Genomic DNA, 17,764 nt, shown 5'->3' with positions numbered 1-17,764 from the left:
AAATAATGTTGATATTGGTTTAAGCAAGAAAATAAAAGACCCACCCCACACTCAAGATGACTTATGTGAGGAAAGGAGAACCCCCAGAAGGAAAGGGCAGAAGATATAGCTGTATCATGAGCAAGAAGCCAGGATTCAGTGAGAGCTAGGAGATAAAAGATCCAGAAATGAATAAATTGTGAACAATAACAATTTGATGAGTAACAGTTCCATAAGGAAGAAGAAAAAAGAATCTGAGAAAAAGAGAAATAACAAATTTAAATTAGAAGATGAACCATGACATAGAAAAAGGAACATTAGGAAAAAAGGAAAAGGAAAAAAAACAACACCAAAACAAATGTATTACAAGGAAGAGTACTGGAGCTTGCTTCAATTATCACTACCAATGAAAACTCAGATCCTCAGTCTCCAGACAAATGGCACCTCCTGGGTCTAAGTCCTGCATAAATTGGAGACATCCTAATTTTATTCTCCATCTCCTGCAGCTTGTCTCATCTAGGGGTGTCAATGCAATTCCTGGGCCTGGGTTTGCAAGGAGATAGCTTGGAGTCAGTTAGAAGTCCTATAGTAAATCCTCACAAAGACAGCAACAGCATCAGCTGGGTGACACAGTTTGCCTTATACACAATGGAGGGCCTTGTGCATCCCCCCTTGCAGAAAAATATGTTTGTGTTTGCAAATCTCACTTGCTAGATCACCAATGCCTAGTTTAGTTGTGATGGATGAATTCACCAGCTCCCCTTCCCTCTGCAATGATTTCCATTATATAAATATACAGTGGGCCATTGGTATCCACTGGTGTTTGGTTCCATGGGTACCAAAATCTGTGGATACTCAAGTCCCATTGTACACAGTGGCATAGTAAAATGGTAGCCCTTATATAAAAGGACACATTCAAAATTTGCTTCTTGGAATTTATATATTTTATAAATACTTCCAAAACATGGATGATTGACTCCGTGGATGAAAAATCCATGCATATGGAGGGATGACTGTATAGATGCCATTCTTCTAGAGATCCAGTGTGGTGTAATGGTTTGAGTATTGTTCTAGGACTCTGGAAACCATGGTTTGAATCTGTGCTTGGCCACAGAAACCCACTGGGTGACCTTGGCCATGTCTCACACTCTCAGTTTAAGAAAAAGGCAAAGGCAAACCTTCTCTGAATAAATATTTGTAAGAAAACCCCATCATAGATTTGCTTTAGGGTTGCCATAAATTACAAACTATGTACTTGAAGGCACACAACAGCTTTCTTTTGAGGGAAGGTCTGAGGGTGTATGCTTGTTTGTTGGAGATTTAAAACTCATTAGGAGATGTTAAAGGACACCTTGTTAGAGGAAGCAAAACATCCTTGGATGGTATTAGGTTTGTAATGGTTAATCCCACATACTATCCTTTGTTATCAACCCTAATTCTGTTTCCTTGTTCCAGCTAGTTTGAGGGCAGAGATTTGCATAATAAAGGAAACATCATTCTAATTAAGCAAGCAACCTCCAGAATCCTTTAAAAAAACAACACGCACACACATACTTGCAGGTAGGAGGGAGTTTACTAGTATGAAAACATAACTCATTCACCTTCCCAGTAGCTCCTTCATTGTGCAGAGATTATTATTAGTGAGGTAGAGCACTTAAAATGCAACTAGCCTTGCATTTAAAACCTGTATGGGTGAGAAAGGGAGAATAATCCTTTCTGAGCAGCAGGGGGTTGAAAAGGCACAGGAGACAGAGGATCAAAGAGGTTAGTGGGAAAAGAGCACGTTTCAGCAATAATGAGGTTGCTCTCTGTCAACTCAATATATTAAATGTATCCTAGTTTGACAACCCTCTTGGCCTTTACTGGTTGGCTTATTTAGCCTTAGGTATTGAGGCTGGCTGTTCTGCCCAGCTGAAATGAGTGGCTACGTTCTAATTGGAAGCAGGGAGAACCAGAATAAACTTGTGGCCTCATAAGGTAGAAATGCTCTTAAGTTATTATCCAGATGAGGGCATTGATCCATTTCAATGCTTATAGAGTTGGGTTTACTCTAGTACGTCTCCCTGTTTAATACTGGGAAGGCAACCAAATCCCTTTCCTTAAAGTATACCTCTACATTTCATTTAAAGGGTACTCATCTGAAATCGCTCAAGCTTTTCAAAACAAGAAGCCAAGGCAAAGGCCCATTTCATTTCATCATTACTTACAATTTTTTTTATTGGTGCTATGGAAGTTTACTGGATGTCTCTGTGTTGTTTTTTAAATCCCAAGTGATTAACTGAGTTTCATCTTCACCATAAACTGCTGGTTTTTTGTTTTGTTTAAAGTACTGCACATATGCCACAGACAAATGTTTTGAGGCAGCATATATGCTACATGGGGAAAGAAGCAGCCCACCTCCCCAGCTAGTCCTCCTCAAAATCCTGGTGATTTCCTTCTGTTGGAAAATAAAGCTTCATGTACCTTGTGGACTGTCTTGCACCCTTCAAATATCCTTCTGCTATCAGGTGCAGTGGAGGACATTGACCTGTCCCCAGTACTGGAGTAAGATTTCTCTCTGGATCAGTGGGCATCTGTGCATGGAATGGACAGCAGAATGCCTTGGACTCTGGCACACATACTGTACCACACTACCCATGCATGGATTTTGCATGTATTACAAAATACATATGGTTTTAATCTCTTCCTTCCTTTTTAGATGGCAAAAACTAAGACACTTGGCTTAGGTAGTATATGCTGGAAAAATTCAAATCCCTTTTTTATATGGATTACATTCATAACCTTACTTGTGCAACCCAAAGTTGTGTTTTATCTCTGAAGGTCTGATATTTTAAAATTTCTTAAATATCTCAAACAGTGCAAGTTTGTATACTACTCAAGTTATGCATGTTGTTAAAACAGTAAAATAAGTTTAGATTAGATGAGAAAATAAGTATTGCATATATTTACTGTCTTCCCAAAATTTCCAGGTTTTTAAAAAATGCATTATAATCATGTTTCATAAGCCACGTTGAGTATTATTCAATCACCAGGCATGGTGTGGATCCACTAAATGTACTGTACCTGTGTAGTTCAGTACTATGCTGCTAAATCTGAACATAAATCAGCCGATGTGGCACATGGCTCTGTGGCAAGATGACGTTGCCTTGAACCTATTGCTAGTCTTAGAAGAAAAGGGTGTGTCTTGAATGGAACCTAGTAGTATTTTCTGTGTAAAGGACACAATCTAGAATAAAATCTATTTTGTTAAAGAGTTGTTGTTTTTAAAAAATAAATAGAAAACTTGTTGGAGGGGACGGGGAGGCAAAAAGGGAGACCAGTCTTGTTAAGAGCTACATGAAAAATGGAAACAACAAACTAAAAAATCAGACACAGACTTTTCCTCCTGATCACTGGCAAAGCAGCCAGCAATGGTGCTTGTTACTACTACTACTACTAATAATAATATAGTTTATTTGTAACCCGCTTTTCCAAAATTTTGATCAAAGTGGTGAGACAATGGGTCTAGAGTAAGGGGATGCATGGAATTTGTGATGTCCTGGGTTAATGCACAATAACATGCCATAATGTTCCATAAGTACAACAAGCATTGGTCAGGATTCTGTTAACTATTGCTGGAGCATAAACCTCCATATTCTGCTGCTTCTTGAGGCAGGAAATTGGAGAGAAAGGCTGCTATCCTCTTCTTCAGGTGGTCAGGAGCTAACCAGTCACTGATTTGCTGCAGGGTCACCCCTACTTTTGCACACCCAGCTGTCATACCCTGCCTCCTTTTGAACATTTAAATGTTCATATCTTCCAATGAGAAACCCGATTAACTTTATCAACAAGGAAAGGAGGAAATCAAGCTGACACTTGAGTCCTAATCACACCACATCATTATATCATCATGGCAGAGGTTTGGTCCCCCTTTTGTCTCAGCCTTATCACATGGCACTTTGGTGCTCCTGGAGCCATTGAGCTGTATAGTTGTTGGAAATGAGGTTGTTTTTCATGCTGAAAATAATCTGTTAATGACCCCCTTGGCCACTCTAATCCAGTAGTCAGTTTGCATGCAGATTTTGCATTCCACTTCATTGCAGGAATGATTGACTAGCGGGTGTGATCTGGCTGTGCCTCCTTTGGGGATTCCCAAGGAACTATTCAGCAGGGAAACCTCACACTGCATCTGGTGCTTGAATGGGAATGACAAACCTTCACAGAGAATAGATGTGCTTTCTGTGATCTATATTTCTGACATTTTTCCTTTCTTTTTTTAAAAAAATATATAAATGGTTTGCTGTTTTAGTGCAATAATGCTGCAGTCCTGACCTGTTAACCATTTAAAGTCACTATTCAGATACCTTTACTGCATGGACATGTTTTTCAAAAGTTTCTCCATTGCCTTGGTGTGGTATCACACATCAATGTTGCCACCACAGCTGTTTTTTAAAAAAATAATTTTAATTTAAAGGTAATAGTATAATAATGCTATGATGTTATGCCATACCAGCATTATTATGGCTTAGGAAGTGCAAATGAAGTGGTTTTGGAGCAGGACAACCTAAAACAACTGACTAGCGTGATAAACACTTTTTTTTTTAAAGGAGAAACATATCAAAAATGGCAAGGAATGGTGTGAGTCATTTCTTTTCATGTATCACCTGTCACAATGTGAGATCTGGGCAGTGATGAGTGCACTGTAATGATGTTGAGCTGTAATAGTGTTATTATGGCTTAGTGAGTATGAGAGAAACAGTTTTGAACAGGACAGACTGAAACAACTAACTAGGGGGTGCAGGGAATACAAGCTGCACTAGATGACACCTTAAGGGAGGGGAGACATCTCTGCTCCTCAGATGTCTGCTTTTTGGTAGAAATGGGCTATGGTGTTTGCCCAGGTCCCTTTAAAATCCTGAAGTTCAGTGGAAGAGAAGGCGTGGGTGGAGTGGGCTCAGTGGGTGGAGAAAGGAAAGACTCTGGGGTTTGGTTTTTTTAAAATAGTTACTGTCTATAAAAACATCACATGTTGCTAAATTTTTACTTTAATCACATGAAACTATGTATATGTAAATACATTTAGGTTGTGCTTATGATATCGTAATTTAAAGGTTTAATTTTAATTTTGCTAGTTGTTTATGTCACAACTATTGCCATTACATTCGAATGTAATCCATAAATTGTAATCCCCATATATCATTATATGGGGATTACAATTTATGAATAATATTAGTCCAAAAACATTGCTAAGAATTATGTATGATATAGTATGAGAGGAGGTCAATGTGTGTGTGTGTGTGTGTGGGTGTATGACACCATGAGTTACCATTCTGGGCAACACTAACCCTAGTGACGCCACTACAACTGGCTGGTGTGATTAGCACTTCTTTCTCAAAGGAAGAAAGAACAAAAAATGATGTGGAATAGTGTGGTCTCGTTCTCTTCCTGTGCCACTGCTCAAAGTGAGAAATTTGGGCAGTGATAAGTGTGCCATAATGATGTTGTGCAGTAATAGCATTGCTACAGATATGTATGTGCATATGTATGTATATATATTATATTGAAACAAACCAATCATAAGTACAAGGCAGGACAAATTGGGGTGGTCACAACAGCATTAGTACAGATTTGAAAAGTTGTGCAAATCATGCTGTTACAGCACAGATATGGCAAGGGTGTGATACACAGTACCAGCAATCAGCTATTGTTGTGACTACATCTGATGTAGTTTTTGAATCATGTTTTGAACCAGCATAACAGCATGTTGTGATAAGGACCTTGGTAAAACATGAAGAACAGCCAGACCTCACTTCAGCCAAGCCAGTTCAAGATCTGAAGAGAAGGAACTTTGGGAATGATGAAAGCTGAAACAGATGACCTAGATGACCTCCCTCAGACACAGTGTGCAGCTACAATCATGGTCTTCAAAGGGATGCTTCTGAGAATATCAAAATTAAATACATCTGAGAAATATGGGACTAGAAGCCATCAGCATTAGGAAACAACACAGCTTTCCTGGTGATACTTTGCTTGGTGGCTGCTTTTGCAGTTTGGACTCTTGGTTAGTTTACAATATAGTGACTGTTTTCATGGTTCTGTTTATAGATAACAGAAAGTCAAAACCGGGTGTTAATGTTGCCGGGCAAGTGTATGCAGTCCAGATCCTCGCCACACTTATCCAGCTCTTGTTTTTGAAAAGCCACTGGATAGGCACGGCTAGTGTCTGGGCTGCATACAGGTTGCACTCGCCTGGCTGCAGCTATGTCTAATAACACCCAGTTTTGACTTTTCAATCTCGCATCTATCCTGGTGGGATTTCTGGGTGCGATAATCTCCAGTGATTAATGGCTTTCAACCTGGAGTGGTAATGATATATGCTTTCCTCCCTATTCCTGATTCTCTGAAAATGATCATGGCTCCACACACTGACCAGTTGTACTCTATGGTATTTAAAGTCAAAGAAGGCACCAAGGAGGAAGAAGCCAACTTTGAACCCCCCCACCCCCAGTTTGAAAGACCATCTTTTATTCTCAGGTGTGCAAGGGTACCTGGATAGTGTCCAGGAGTACAGACATGGCCATATCCAGTTCTAGGAGACATTTGGTTGCCCTTGCTTATTCAGAGGAATGCCCAGCAAAGTACTTATGCTCCGGTGTAACAAAGTACATGACTAACAAAGTAATCACTTTGGCACAACCAGCGATTACTGCAGCATAGGTTGCTGTTCTGGCCATTTTTTCTTATCCTAGTCATTAATTTGTTAACACAAAAGTTTATGGGATTGTGCCTGCCTGAATCTGAATTATGACACATTTGGCTAAGCCACAGCAGCAACTCTTCAGGTAGTATGCTTGTCTCTTCAAGCAGAGAACTGTCTACTGAGACAGTAGACAGTAGGACACATGGTCCCTGTAGCCTGCCTTCCTCTCTCTCTTTATTGATTAATGACTTTAGGAAATAATTTTTGTCTGAAAAGCCAGGCAAAAACAAATGTATTCTAAACATAATACAGTACATAATCACCAGAGAAATCAGTGCAGAAACAAATCCCTAAGGGCAGGAAGTTTAAAAACAGGTTAATTCACTCTTTGTTCTTCAGGGTTTTATTTATCTTGGTTCCTTTTTTTTTCCCAATGAAGAGCAGGCTGTTTAAAGCTTCCTGATCATCAAGAATTATAACTGCAATAAAAGACAAGATATAAATTAAAGTTTTGAGTTATTAATTTGATGATTATAGTTCTCAAACCTAATGGGAATGCTGCAGTCCTTATATTTCCTTTCCCCTCTTTGTTGTTGGCAAGATACAGCGTAGATTTGATTTGGGCACAGTTGCTTTGTTGTAATTATGGGGATGGAATAATAAATCTGTAGAGGTTGATTGTAAACAGTTTATAAGGAGAGTAGACAGTTAAATAAGGCATGGTGGAGATTCACAAAACTCACTAATTCCATGTCTAGCACTATTGGCATCACCAGTACCATCACCATCAGAATGGCAAGTAGTCAATGATTCCAGTCTTCCTAATATTTATTTGTTTAGTATTTTGGCTTTTTCCCAGGGCTGAGATACAAGGCAGGCTACAGCATATCAAAATAACTAGTAAAACACAATAAGCCACACACATATAAAATAGTACATTAATTTTAAACAACCATCTAACCACTTTAAAACAACAACATAATAAATTAAAAGATAAAAATACAGTATTAAAGTCAAGCATGTCCATTAGATCCAGTTGGTTATTAAAGGCCTGCCTGAATAAAAAGGTCTTTGCCTACTGGCAAACAGACAATGGGAAGAGAGCTAGGCTAAACTCCCTAGGACATTAGCCCAATCTTCATAATTCAGGAGTAGCCACCAACTATCCCTAACAAACACATTTTTGAAGGTTGTGAGGCTAACAGAAGGACCTCTCCTATGGATCTTAAAACCTAGGTCCAAAACACACTGGAGAAATAATACAGTTTGAGACCAGTTTAACTGCCATGGCACAGTGCTAGGGAATTCAGGAAACTGTAATTTTGTGAGACATTTAGCTTTCTCTGTCAAAGCGTTCTGTTGCCACAATAAATTACAGTTCCCAGAATTCCCTAGCACTGAGCCAGCTAAAGCGGCCTCAAACTGGATTATTTCTCCAGTGTGTTTTAGACCCTAGGGAGTTTATCACACTGGGGAGAAAGCGTCATGTTCCCATTTTTTCCTGTTTTACCATTGCGCAATTGCAAAGAAGATGATCACATGATGTCGGGATGATTGCTTTGCCCACAAGTTATCAAAGTGTCATGTTCCCATCAGATTGTGTTAACGATTTGAATCGTTAATAACATCTCAAAAGTGCAATCTAAATGTTATTACCACAAGTGTGTACTTACAAAACACTACAATTACACATTTCTGCAATTGCGGTCTCATTCCCAGCTTGCTATTTGAAATAACAGCAATGACTGGGGCGGGGGGACGGGGACGGGAGAAACTACAAAAATGGAACCATAATGCTTTAGGTATGTACGCTAAATGCACTATTCTTCTGTAATTAAAGTGGAACTGCATTGTTTTTGGTTTAGGTGTGATCATCTCCCGTTACTGTTTCATTGCTATTGTGCAATTGTGCAGTGGTAACAGAAAAACAAACAAACTGGGAGCATGACGCTTTCTCCCCCGTGTGATAAACTCCCAGGTAAACTTATAGGAGCAGATGTGGTCCTTTAGATAACCTGGACCCAGTCCTTATAGATCTGTATATGTTGTAACTAGCACTGTGCCATTATTTTAAAATTCTGATTGATTATTTGTTCACAGGTATAAGCATCAGTGCCTATCAATATCTATTCCAGATGATCTAACAGTAGGGGGAAAAAAGAAAGAAAAAAAGAAAGAAAGAAAGATTACAAAAAAGAAAAAGAGAAAAGAAGAAAAGAAAAAGAAAAAAATGTGCTTGATGGGAAAGTAGTATTTTTGTCTTAATAGTCTCAAAAATATTTAAGGAATGTAATTTCTAAAGTATAATGGCACATGTCTCTCTAAGAGGAAGCCTTCATAAATCTTATTTATGTATCCTGCTTGTGTAATGCATTTATAAATCTTTAAACACAGGCATTAATTTTCACTGAATTTCTTAACACGTGGGTACAATGTAGGATCTCCCCCCTGCCTTACCATAGGGCTAGGCTAGTTTCAACATGTGCAAGGAAATATTGAGTAAGAGAAGAAAAACAAAGGTACAAGTGGAGTGTCTCTCATCCAAAATTCTGTAATCTGAAATACTCCAAAATCTAAAAAGTTTTCTTGGTGGCTGAGATAGTGACACCTTTGCTTTCTGATGGTTTAGCCTATACAAACATGGGGCCTGAACAGACAGGCCAAAATAAAGCTGCTATAGGCCAAGTACAAGGTTTCCAAGGACAACCAGCTGGGGGAAAGACAAAGATATATGGACAAATCTAACTATGGACCTGAACAGACAGGCCAAAATAAAGCTGCTTCGGGTCACTGTGGAGAGATGCTGTTTAAATGATTCATGTGTCCTAAGAGGCCCGAAGCTGCACCAAAGCTGTGCTCCAGTCCTTAGGACTGGGGTGTGGCTTTAGCACCACTTCCGGCCTCTTAGGACACATGAATCATTTAAACAGCATCCCTCCAAAGTGACCTGAAGCAGCTTTATTTTGGCCTGTCTGTTCAGGCCTTCTGTTTCATGCACAAAATTATTAAAAATGTTATGTATAAAATTTTCATCAGGCTATATGTGTAAGATATATACAAACATAAATGAGTTTCATGTTTAGACTTGGGTCCCATCTCTAAGATATCACATTATGTATAAGCAAATATTTCAAAATCTGAAAAAATAAATAAATCCAAAACACTGCTAGTCTCAATCATTTCAGATAAGGTAGACCCAACCTGTTCATACTTTGAGATGCATATTGTAAAGACATATCAGTAAAGGCTTTGAGAAGCAACAGATTTAACAGATGGACACGGAATTTCGGGATAGGAAGATGCACTGATGTTGGGGACAGCATGAAACAGATGTCCTAGGAAAGGCCAAGTAAAAGACCAGATATAATTCCTTTAGGGATGTGTTTCAGAAGAATATATTAAATTTAATGAGTGCATTAAATTTGTTTGGGTCCTTTCATTATTCTAAGTTTGTTGGTGCTAGAAGCTGTGAGACCTGAAAATTTGTATGAAGTTGCAAGAAGGGATTTGTATGGACATTGTATGAGAAGTGAAGACGAAATGAAAGTGTTGCCAAGTGGGACGATTGATACAAAAAGAAGATTTTTTGGGTTCTTAATTTACAGGAATGGCTGAATTGCTATTCTCCCCAGGAATTCTCCTAGTTGCCATAGGTAATTTTCCTTTGCTTTAATAATATTGGAAAAACACAAGAGGAAAACCAAGGACATGCTGTGTGTAAAGTAATCATGTTAGAAACAGCATCACACTTGTTTCACCATTCCAGCATTACTGGGACACCATCTGCATGAAAGAGCACAATCTAAGAGAAGTCAGGGTCAGCCGCATACAAAGCATAACTCTGTTATTATTTTCCCTTGAAGCTTCTGTAACAAAAGTCAGGAAGAGGTTGAACAGAGTGGTGCTGTTGGTATTTAGTCCAACAGAGAAATTTTATTCCGCCAGAAGGTGGGAAGGAAAAAGTATTATTTAATCCTTTAGTAAGCTGCCTTATAGTCAGAAAAAAAGCAAAAACTGAAAAGCATTCACTGAAATCCATAAAGAAAAATGAAACAACATCTCAGGATACTAGAAAGATGGTCTTTATTTGCTAAAAGAGTCTGAAGGTTTTGGCATGGATGCTTGTAAGGCCTTTATATAAAGATTACAAAAGGAAAAAAGGTAAATATATGACATATATTTGCATAAAATATTAACATATTTATACATTCCTTTCAGTCAGTACATATCTTCTTCAAATCAAAGCTGCAGAAATATCTCAAGTCAGGAAATCCAGAACAAGTCAGGCTATGACTCATCTTGTTCCATATATTCTGTATCAAATGCAGATATCTCTCAGAGCTGGTCACCTTGTGCCATTTTCACCCCAAAACACTGTAGCTCCCAGAAGTGAACAGGAATCTGCTTCCCAATTTGTTTGGGGGGTGGGGGTGTTGGCCAGGTTTTGGCCAGTTGGAATGTGTTTTATTATGGGATGATTACAAGTAAACTGCTATTCCAGGTAATACATTTTGCATGAAAAATATTTTTGGGTGGATGCAGAAGAACCTTTGGGCTGCAGAGAGGGGCCAGGGACTGCATGCAGTTTCATACTGCACCTTCCCCACCCCTGGTCTATACTGACTTGGGAGCACGATGCTTCAGGGTTTCAGACAAACATTTTTCTCAACTATACATGGAGGTTCAAAGATATAGCTGTGTTAGTCTGCAGAGAGATCGTGTAGCACCTTTGAGACTAGCTGAAATAAAGAATTTGATAGCATGAGCTTTCATAGACTTCAGTCTACTTCCTCAGATGCATTTAGTGGAGTGGAAACAGGGACAGACATATAAATGCCATTGGTATGTGAGAATGTCAGTTCAAATTTAAAATCCTTTGTGTATGGAAATGAAGTTATGGCTCTTTGAAAAGAAGTGGTCCTGCTCCTTTCGATAGAATGGACATGAGCTTATGTTTGAAATCATTTGAATGCTCAGTTCCCACCAATTGGTTTCTTTCTCAGAGGGAAAATGTTCACTTCCATGCATCTTTTACCTTTTGGGGAGAATATTACCTTAAGTGTGGAAATGTAGGGAAAGAAATGTTGGCGAGGGAGAATTAAACAGCTCCCATGCTATACTCCACCTGTATTTGAATTTCTAAAGTACAATAGTGTTCTTAACTTGCAATACTTGCATATCACACTAGACAAGTGGCGGTGATGATGATGATGATGATAGAAAACAAAAATGATAACAGCAACAGTATTCTAATCATAAAATAAATTTTTCACAAGAGGAAGAGCAAAATAAAATACTGCATGTGTAGATCCGAATGCAGAAAATATTTTGAATTTTCAACAAATAGCTCTAAAAGGAAATAAAAAACCTGTTGTAAGTGTCCATTTTCCATCGGCATTGACTGACCCTTCTTCGGTGCATTTTCTTTGGCAAGAATTTAGCTGAAGTTTCAATACTTCTTGATGAACAAAAAAGCAGAATATGATCAGAGGTAGCAACAAATTTATTGAAAAGACAACTGCAGAGGGGAAATCTTTATTTTATGTCTCACGTAAGTTTTTGTTTCATGAAATTTTAAACCAATAAAAGGTACATACTCTGATTAATAAAATATGCCAGAGATCTTTTAAGGAGGTGGTGGAGAAGAGAAATTAAATGATCCCAGCAGTACTATAAAAGCTAAATCAGAAAAAAAACCTACACTACATAGCAGATTTTTATAAGATAAATCAATAACTACATGCTCCAGAAGTGCTTTGTAAGCTAAAACTGAAGTGCCCTTCTTACTATTCTACCAAGGGCTCCTTCAAACATTATACATTTCCTATAGAAAGTTTGAAATTCCTATGTAGCATCTTCTGTTTCACTTGTAGGGATTTTCTGTTTTTGAAAAAGGTAAGATACTTGGCACAGAATACATTGTAGTCCCATTCTTGGATATATTTGAAATTAAATAATAGAAATTGGTGCATTTTAGATTCATTTTAGGGGTTTCTTTTAGGTGTGTAGCTCCTGGAACCTGCCACTCAGCATGGCAACTGTCCATCTGACTGAGGTTTCTGGGTGCTGTAGTCTAAAAATAACTTTTCCAAGCTCTGAATTTAAGATATTTTAGTGTCTCTGCTTTTTATATCATCTAGTTGCAGCAATTCTATTAAATGTGTCTGTCATCTCCCTTTCTTAGTTTTCTTCCCATACACTTTCTCATAAGCCAAGCGATCTCTACTGTTGGCACATACTGTATAACATTCAGGGGCGGCTCTGTCATTAATCTAATTGAGGCTATTGCCTTAACTGGTAGGGCAATGGCAGTAGCAAATGTGCTTCTTGCCCATTGGGCTTCTCTTAGGCTAGAGAGATGCTCTTTTCCATGAAGCTTTTGAAAGCTGACTTATGGCAGGGGCAAGGACTATGACCATCTTTGCTTCCATCTCCTTCTTCTACCACATCTTGCTCATTTGCACTCAGGCAAGCAGGAGTTATTGACACCACCATGTCCTCTTCTGTTTGGATGACTAAGCAGAGGCATGGGTATCCTTCTGATGCGGGTATTGCTGCTGCAATCTTGCCCTCCACTCCTATAGGTAGCAGGTTGGGTTCTGTGTGTCCACAAATTGCTTCAGACCAGAAAATTGCAACTGGCAGTAACAAGTCTGTGGCTCTGAAACAGGAGTGGGCAAGAGTTGTCTTTGGCGCTGCTGGCTCCAAAGATGCTGCTGCTTTCCTTGAAAGGGACATGATCCAAAAATCTCTTATTAGGACATCCAGGAACAGGGTGCGGTGTAGTGCAAGCATCATATCTGTGGCATTCTTTTCACAGGAGTGGTGATGAGGATGTGGACACCACTGCCTCATCCTCTTTATTTGGGGGTTGCTGCTTCTGTCATATCTTCCTCTGGTTGAATGGAGTTATCACTTCATGGCACAGTAAGAGCAGGGAAAGTCCTTCGCTTCTTATGAGAAGCAGAGGAACAATTTGGGTTGCCTCTGAGCATATAAGCCCACCTACTTGTTCATTACAACAGTTGTGCAGGGAGCTTTCTAGAGATGCAATGAGTATTGTGTTGGGGTAATTACAGAAGAAACATGAGGAATTCTTGCCAGCTCCTAATATTAATCCTGCTCTCTAGTTTTTCTTTTGTTTTTTCCCTTCTTTTTCTGCTATTATGATGTCTATATCATTGTAATATAGAGGTTGTAGTTGTACGTCCACTTACAAGGAAATAAACCCCAATTATTTTGTGTGGTTTACTTCTAAGTGCAAATGCCTAGGATTTTACAGTTTGATGACTCATCTCACCAGCTAATCAATTTTAAAAATGGATAACCAGAAAGGGTGTCCCTAGTTAATTAAATAGTTTTGTTTAAATACAGTCGCCCTTCCCTTTTCATGGACTTGGAATCCGCATCCCATGCCTGTTTGTGGGCGGCAAATGCAGGGGGAACAAAATGGGGTGCATGCTGCCATTCAAGCTAATGTGGTTTGAATATTGGTGATTTTCTGTTTTCGCGTGCGCGGGGGTGTGTGTGTCCAGAATGGATCCTTCATGAAAACAGAGGGGCGACTGTATGTCAGTGGCATAACATTTCTTTAATCTCAATATTTACAAAAATTACCGATCGTGGGGGGAAATGTTTGCAGGGCTCATCCCGTCCATCAGGCAGTGAAGCAGTCACTGGAGGTAGCAGATTTCAGGTGTCATGAAAGAGGAGGAAATGTATACTTATTTAATTGATCATTATTGTATTTTTGCTTCAAAGGAAGAGCAACTTTCTGAATGTTCAGTCTTGGTTGGTTTTTATTACTAAGCACTTTGACTTGAATGGGGGGTCGGGAGGGATGTTGCTCCACTTCAGCCAGCAAAATGTCCACACTTCTACAGAGCAGCAGAGATCTGGCTAATATTTTCTTCTGTCCAGTAACTACCCCTATGTTGCCTCATTGCCAGGTTTCCTGGTTTGAATCCTTTCTGACAGCAAGCATAATATTTAAAACATGTGAGCAGACACTAGAGGAAATTTTAAAATCAGAAGTGTTTTCTGAAATTTTCTTGTAGGCAGAAGGCAGATGTCTTCTCTTTATGGCTCTCTCTGCCCCTCTCTCTATGGCGAAAAAACGTTCGCACAGTTGAGAGGGACTGTATGGAAAGCTTCATTAAATAGTTACTAGATGACACTGAACACTGGGTCAGAACAGACTGGCATAAAAAGCTGACTTCCAGCCGGCTTGGCAGCATGGTGTAAACATGATGTATGTCCCCAAGACTCCCGGAAGCTGGCTTCACACTGCCAGCTGCCCACACATAAGTAGGTTTCTGTGTGTCTTGGGGATGTGGCAGTTACATGACACTAGCCCCCGACTTGCCAGGAAGCTGAAGCTGGGCTGTGGAAGAGCTGGTAAAGGCAGCATTTATGTGGCTGAAAAAGGAGTGGCTGAAAACTGCTCCTTTTTTGGCTGGCACTGCAGTAGACTGGGGCTACAGCGTGCGGTTCCTTGGCCCCAATCCAGCTTTGTTGGGGCTGTCTGTTTTGTCCCTTGGTTGCACTTGGGTGTAATAAGGCATTTCCTCTTTATAAATGAAAATAAGGTTTCTGTCTAGGTTCCTGGCTGATGTGATCTCTAAGCCTTCCAAGAACAAGACCTTGGTGAAAATGTGTGTGATTTTTTTTCCTGCTAGCATGTAAAAGAATTACAAGTGAGTCCATTAAAAACCCTGTAAAACTAAACCATAGTTAACCAAGAGTGTTCTTTCTTTTTATTAGCCTGATGTTGTCACCCATGGCTAGAATGTTCTCTAAACTTGCTATGGGTTTTCGTTACAGCATATTGTTACAGGCCAAATTATACTTGTTATATTGTGCTTTTTGTTGTACAATTGAAGTAGCATAGCTTTCTACTTCATCTGGTAAATAAACGGTACTTCTCAGTAATGTCCTTGAACAATTTTACATCTTAAATGCAAAGCTCTAGCTTGTTCTCAAGTTCTTTTTTTCCAAATCATCAATAACAAAATTTTAAAATGCCCTAACCCAAGAATTACAAGCACAAAAGGATTCCAGGACACAATCAGATAAGTATTAATTTATTTAATTCAGCATATAGAATTATATTGTCAGTAGCTTCTTTATAGCTGAACTCCTGATTAGCTAGAGTGTTTTTAATCCTGTTTTTCCTTTTTTCAGAGATTCACACTGAAATCCTCTGGAGCTCATTCACTATGGTAAGAAATTGCCACCAATAAATAAATGTTTTATGCAGAGTTCTCCTTTGCTTTTCCCAACTAATGAACATGAGACAAATTTGTATAAATGATTTGCTTGGGTTCTGGGAGATGCACATGAGATACTTGTGAGCAAACTAGTTCATTCAAAATAGAATGCTTCATTTGCATTCCCATAAGGCCATTTAAATTGTGCAATGTTCATGTATTTCAGTGGTGGGCAATATCCTGGTCTGTGAAGTTGCATTAGACTTATGGAAAACCATATTGACATTTTAACTGCTATAATTTAGGGTCTGTCAATAGAACTTGATGCTGATATTTGGTGGCAAATACAGGGGTTTGCTGTGGAGTGTCCCCTGCAACATGTGGTCCTGAAGTCTTTTGGGACAGAGTGTCTCCTTCCATTCCAGTAATGAAACAGGAAAATGTCTCATTTTTATCAGTGCCAAATTTCAGCAGTGTGCTTCTTTGAGCAATGGGAAGTGGCGGTGCCTTTACACCAAAGGCCCAGGAAGCATATGTGTGATGTTTTGTGTACGCTAGTAAAGCTAGCAGTATATGGGTTATTTAATAGATCAGTTCATTAGAATAGAAAGTTTGGCATGTTATGTGCTCACTTATCCTTAAACTGTGAGGAATTCAAAATAGCCTTTATGGCCTGAAAGCCTTTTTTTTGGGGGTGGGGGTGTCTTTGTTCTGTATTGTACATGTTGAATATGTATATAATAGGCAGGAATAAAATAGCCCTCCAGATGTTGTGCAGCTCACAGCAGCTTTAGCCAGCATGGCCAGTGGAGAGGATGCTGGGAGTTGCAGTCCAATAGCATCTGGAGGGCTACAGAATTCCTACCCTTGGTATATATACACGCACACATCCCACCACCACCAAAATCAGAGTGATTTCCATTACACTGTTCTCCTACCTTGTCACCGAAATGAGTTAATGGCACAGAAAAATCCAAACTAGAAGTGGCTATATATAAAACTGAGTCCCTTTCCAGTATTTCTTTGCCATCTCCCCCTTCAGATTAGCAGCACACAACACAGCAGTTACAATTAGAGCTAGGCTTCTTCTCTGCATCTTTCTTTCAGTCTCATTCCCTCTGAGCTTTCCCCCCTGTAGCTCCCTTACTGCCAAAGATCTCTTTTCTAACTCTCACCCTGCCCCTATGTGAAGTTTTATCCCTATCCACATACTATTCTCTGTTATAGAGTTCATTGCAAACTTTTTTTGATGCCTGAGCCTCTGAATTTTCTCATCCACTACACCATCAGCCAATCAACATGAGAGAATTCATTGCCACAAGCAGAGTAAAATATAAATCCTTTACCATACTTTTGAGCATAAACACATGCAGGGGATTGTGCCTGCCCTGATGTTTCATAATATCTTAAAAGATCAGCCTCCATAAGTCACAACAAATGTGCAGCCATCAAGAGTGGGCAAAACTATGTCAGAATGGGGCTAACAGTTGTGCTGTCCTCTTTTAAGACTCTGAAAACCTAAATAAAATCCCCACTTGACCATGATGCTTGCTGGAAACCACAGTTGGTCATTGTTCTTCAGCATAATCTGCTTCTTGGTACTATGTGGAGAATAAAAAGGAGGAGGAGAAAGCCATAGAAATGAAATTTAAATGTTTCTGAATGGAAATAGCTGGAATTTTTAAAAATTAGATATTGGATTTTAATGGTATCTATATCATACATAAGCCTCGTTGTTTCTGGACTGATATGGGTAGCTACTCACTTGGTTTTAGTTGACGTTTGTTAAGAATTTAAGTGGGCAATCTCTAAAGGACATGCCTTGGAATATGGACCTTATCGCACACACAATTTTAAACGTTCTGGGGATGGAAGGAGGACGCTCATGTGCGCGCGT

General features: G+C 39.2%; 1 long non-coding RNA gene across 1 annotated transcript in view; it reads left to right on the top strand.

Annotated features, from left to right (window-relative positions):
* Nucleotides 1–17,764, top strand: part of LOC149309714 (uncharacterized) — a 68,628-nt gene that overhangs the window by 41,077 nt on the left and 9,787 nt on the right. Inside the window, exon 2 of the long non-coding RNA XR_016281845.1 lies at nucleotides 15,842–15,879. This is a non-coding gene — a long non-coding RNA (uncharacterized LOC149309714). The remainder of the gene's footprint in view (nucleotides 1–15,841; nucleotides 15,880–17,764) is intronic.

This window comes from Sceloporus occidentalis, unplaced genomic scaffold, assembly GCF_023333645.1.
Source record: "Sceloporus occidentalis isolate IW3139 unplaced genomic scaffold, rSceOcc1.0.p SCAF_7, whole genome shotgun sequence".
Classification (NCBI taxonomy): Eukaryota; Metazoa; Chordata; class Lepidosauria; order Squamata; family Phrynosomatidae; genus Sceloporus; species Sceloporus occidentalis.
This window is presented reverse-complemented; position numbering and strand designations above follow the sequence as displayed.